This window comes from Acyrthosiphon pisum, chromosome X, assembly GCF_005508785.2.
Source record: "Acyrthosiphon pisum isolate AL4f chromosome X, pea_aphid_22Mar2018_4r6ur, whole genome shotgun sequence".
In the NCBI taxonomy this organism is placed as follows: Eukaryota; Metazoa; Arthropoda; class Insecta; order Hemiptera; family Aphididae; genus Acyrthosiphon; species Acyrthosiphon pisum.
In genome coordinates this window covers 28148645-28154220 of record NC_042493.1, presented here as the reverse complement: position 1 = coordinate 28154220, position 5576 = coordinate 28148645, and positions in this window count along the sequence as shown.

The following is a 5576-nucleotide window of genomic DNA, read 5'->3' as shown; positions in this document are numbered from 1 at the left end:
TCTAAAGTACCATCTTGATCAAATTTGCTAAAAGATAAGGTACTATAATATAGAACATATCACGTTGAAATCGAATCACTCCTTCTGGTAGAAATTTTGTTTACAGGATAAATAAAAAATAAAACACACATCATTGTAAAATCAATACATTCATCGATCCGCTCATAATCAATAAAAGTGTATATCGATCATTAATATTTTTAAATAGATATAATAAATATCGTCATAAATATAATTAGAGAGTACATAAATTAAATACATATTATAATGTAATACTGATTGATGACCATTTTTTAGATTTAATATTATTGTTTCTTATACTTTAATGTCCGTAAACACATTAAATGATAAACTGTTGAAGTCGTAGTTAAATTAGGTGGGGGGCATTATCTTTATTTAATCTAAAATTTTAAATTTATTATTTATTATTTAAACTTTATTTTAATTTATAAGCGTCTACACTAGAATAATACATTATTCTCATTATACATAATATGGAAATATGGAGGACATAACTAATTTATCTGTAGTGTTCATCGTTTTTTTTTTTTTCAAATTTGTAATTATTATTCGCGACGTTAATTTTCTTATTCCTATCTTATATATTTTTTCGCCTGTAGTAAACACCTGCTCATTACCACCTTTTCTTTTGTAAAACGCGCATTCATTTGAATAGGTAGATACTACAAAAACATAATGTAACCAAAAGTTGTTTGTTTAGTTAGCCGTTAGCTGTCTTTATGATTTACAATAATTCGCAGTTATTGTAATGTACAATTCATTGTTCTTACAGCAATGCAATAATATCAAAAATCAATTTTTTTTTTTATATTATGAGCGGCACGATAAATTTAATTTACATTGATGTGTTTTTTAAATTTTTTAAACTTTTTGTGTCCGTGTACACGAAAAGTAGTCGAAATAATAATAGATCTGTTCCAAAATTGTTTCCTCAGTGTTACCACGTCGTTTTAATTTGTTTGTCTGAAAGCGGCGGAGAGGGGGTGTAATTTATTTAAATTGTTCCATGGAAACTTTAATCTGGTACCACTGATATTCATCGAGTTCTTTTATTACAATATATTATTTACTATTTATTCTAATATAATTTTTTACTAATGCTTTTATACTAATATCTTACTTCTAGTTAAGGCGATTCAATTATCACTTGTACAACTGTTTGCATTCCTAGAAAATCAATGCAATATTAATTAATTCGATTGTACATATTGGCCAAAAAATTCTCCAATAACAACTCGTCCTTTTTTGAAGACTTTTAATAAATTGGTATCCAGTCGATCTCTACAATTACATCATCTTAATCTAAGACTCTTTTAGCAATTACTGATGATCTACGTTGATTGGTTTCATCAAAACTGTAGAGGAATAAGTTCTACATTTTTTGATTTTAAATGCAATGTTGCTTCTTTTAATTATGAATTTTTAGTATTGACTGAGACCTGGGCGATTGATAGTTTTTATGACCGTGAATTGGGCTTGTTTAATTATAATATTTATCGTTGTGGTAGATTTTCACTTACTAGTACTTCTAGTCGTGGTGCAGATGTCCTCATATCAAGACGCAAAGACATTCATTCTTTACATGTCCATCATCCTGATTTAGGTACCACCCAATTATTAGTTAGTTTCAATTTTGACATTTAAAACTGAATTTTAGGTGTGCTGTTTGACTACCTCCTTAAAACGAACTTTGCAACAATACAGATACCGTCTATAATATGTTTGTATTGATATGATTCGCATAGGATTTATCATAATTAAAACTTTTATGTTCTTGAATGTGACGACAACTAATAAACGCTTGAATATCTATACTAAGATTAATGGGCCACCATGCACGTCTTAAGTTCTTAACGGATCAATGAATATATTGATTTGACAACGATGTGTTCTTTTTTATATTTCTGTCACTGAATACACGATAAGTAATTGACATATTGTTTTAGTTTTCATATTTTCTAGTAAGAAATAGATTCCAACTACTAGTCTTGATAGGTAACCTAATGGGTTTAACACACACATGGTCTACACTTACCTGAGTTATAGTAAGGGTTACATGAAACAGTTATTGGGATGTTTGATGATTGTAGTTTCCAAAAATAACTTGTTTACCCAATTTTCAAATGTAAATACAATTTTCTGATAAAATAATTATTTTTCTACGTTAATCATTTCACGTTGGAAAATAAAAAATGAAATTTTGCACTTATTGAATTATATTACAGCTCTTAGTCCAAAAACACGGACGTTTAAATGCGTTGCAGTTTGTTCAATATTAATCGGATTTCTCGAGAGCTTGAAGTTTATATAGTTATAATCTTATAAGATTAAACACAGCATATTATACAACATATTCTAATAGGTATTTTTCCAACAGAAATTTGTTTAAAAAAATGTATTGATTGCGTTACGTATTAAAACTTACAATATTTGTTTAGAGATTTTACAACTTTCGAATAGTAATAGTTATTGTTAAAACCAAAAACAGAAAAAAAATAACAACCATTTATCCACAATATACACTATTTTGATAATATTAAGATACAAAACACCCACTTAGATCTCACTGATATAACATTCAGGGCTCGAAATAAATTTCAAAATCGATTTTATTTATCGATATTAGTTGTTAAGATATTTTTTAATATCAATCGTAAAATTAAAGTCAAAAATGGTTGTCGATGATATTCAAAATATAGTCCATATTAACAATATAGACTGTCAGAAGACAAGAGGCTGAAAAGTTCACTACATAATTACTACAGCTCTCTGACAAGTTTTTACTATTACATATTCTATCAGTACTGTGATTTTCAGTTTACGTTCTGCCAGAACTCATCAGCTGTTCCATGAATACTTTAATCTAGTACCACTGATATTCATCGAGTAATTTAATTTATCTTACTTCTAGTAAAGGTGATCTAATTATCACATGTGCAATCTGCATTTTTTATTTTTTTTATGACTCAATACACGATATGTAGCTGACATAAATTGGTTTTCATATTTTCTGATAGGAAATTAAATCCAACTACTATTTTTGATAAGTAACCTAAAGGGTTTAACACATAGTCTACATTTACCTGAGTTATAGTAAGGATTACATGAAACAGTTATTGGGATTTTTGGTGATTGTGGTTTTAGGTTTACTATGAAACAAGCACATACAATAATGTAATAAATCGATATGAATGCATCCATACGGACATAACTAACCGATTTCACTTATCTGTTTAGGTGTTAGGAAGAAGGGTTACACCTTTTCTGAGTAATACAGTCTCATAATTATTATAATACTATGTTTGAAACGTCTCTTGTGAAATCCTAAATTATAGCGTCAGAACAATTTCACGGCTCTAGGTATATAATATGAACATGACATGTACATTTGAAGAGCAAAGTTGACAGCACAAACATCAGCTCTTATCATGCGAATATCTCTCGCAGATTTACAAACGTAACAAATTATCAGATGAAAAAAAAATGATTTTTGAGACTTTTGGTTAGCGATATCTCAAGTTAAAAAAGATTTGTTTTGAGTCCTGCGAGCATTCGAGAAAAGAATAGGATTGAAATGAAAAAAAAAGTTTTCTATTTTGAACGAGATTGCAAACAAGATATCTCCACAATTAAAATTCAATCAATATAATATTGTGCCTCAAATTCTTTAAAACAATTTAAATCGTTAAAAAATATAGTTTTATAAGTTTTTAAATCGTTATACCATGTCCATATTATGCACTGTTGTAACAAAAAACCCGAAAACCTGTACATCTTTGAATAAAAAACAAAATCGTTACAGTACATACGCTTCGGCGAACGGTTGTTTGGATAGGTGTACTAAGTACTACGATAAGTATTCACTTCTTTACATTTGTTCTCTCTTTGTATAGTAACTGGCTATAGTTTTTAAATTTTTAAACATCAACCACATATATTAGGACGTAAGTTGTGCACTATAGCTTACATTTTGAAAACGAATTGCATTTAAACTGTTCGTTAAAAATTAGATTTTTACAATAGCAGAATAACCGCAGAGCAATATAATGATAATAGTTGTCAAACAATTAAATTTCTAATAAAGAAAATGAAATTTAATGCAGTCATATAATTAGTGACATAATTCCTAATCTATAACGGCTAACGATCCGTCACCCAGTTGTGGTATATTATTATATATTTTTATATGGTCCCTCTATTATTGGTCTGTGCAATGTACCAAACTGACATATTTTGATAAAATACCTGCAGATAGATTCGTATTAATGGGGTCCGTAATTATTTTCGGACCCTTATTTTAGGTTTTGAAATATGATAAATTGTTTTCCGTTTCAAACCCAGAATATACCTATATAACAAATTCATACTTAAAAAGGTTTGTTAATAATAATACAGTTGAGTTTCAATAACTTTTTATTAATTTTTTTAAATTTTTAGCCCAAACAATAGTCGATTGAAAAAATAGTGAGACGAAAGCACAGGAAAACTGATATGTATCTACACGTGGGGTCAAACAATATATTACCAGAAGTATCTGGTATTAATCCAACTACGAAACGTAATGACCGAATGCCTCAAAACGAGTGTGATCGACAAAATATCGGAATTTTGCCACTGCACTGGGACTAAGAACCAAGCACAATACCGCGATGCTACATTAGTTAAAAACAACGAACTTGTAAAACTCGATATAAAAAAGGTCGGCAAGTGAGTGTCTCTCTGCCATACAGTAGGTAGGTATCGGTCAGTCAGCCTATGACATTAGGTACTAAGTATTTTTGATGATATATGATTGAGAATAAAGTAATTTATATATAACCTATTTACCTACATAAAACCTTATTTTAAATTTTCAATCATTAGTTATAAAAGTTGAACATTTTATACGATTTTGGCTACAAAATAATTATTAAATTTTAAATTTGACAAATGTTATCAACATTAAACGTTTAAAAAAAAAATTGTGGCCATGGTTTATAATATTTTTAACTGCTATTTTAAAAATATACCTATCAGGAGCCTTGTATTAAATGATGACGCTATTTTACCCAACAAATACAATTTTATTGATATTATATATTATTATAGAAAATAAACTGAAAAATTTTCGGAAAAAAAAATATTTTCAAAATTGGATGATGTATAGAAAATTAAAATATAAACAAACAGTGAAGATGTCACGTATGTACGGTCATTTTGTTTGAAATTACAAAAAAAAAAATGAAAATTGATTTTGTCAAAAAACGTTTTTGCGAAAAATATTCCAGTTTTTAAATTTTAAATTTTGACCTCCCGAATGCACCAACTAGATTCACGTTCCCATCGAACAAGAAACTGTTGAATATAACCGAATTAGTTTAGTGCCTTAGATGGCGGTAAGAGACACAAATATTTAAAAAATAAAAAGCGGGTGAGTGGATGTCACTCTGCTGTACAGCAAGTTACAAGTTACAGCTTTTTCTAAAAGAAAAACGATTCTGAGTGGAGACGGTTTCTCAGTATTGATTATTTATATTTTTATTATTTATTATAGCCTTTAAATTGAATTAAATATT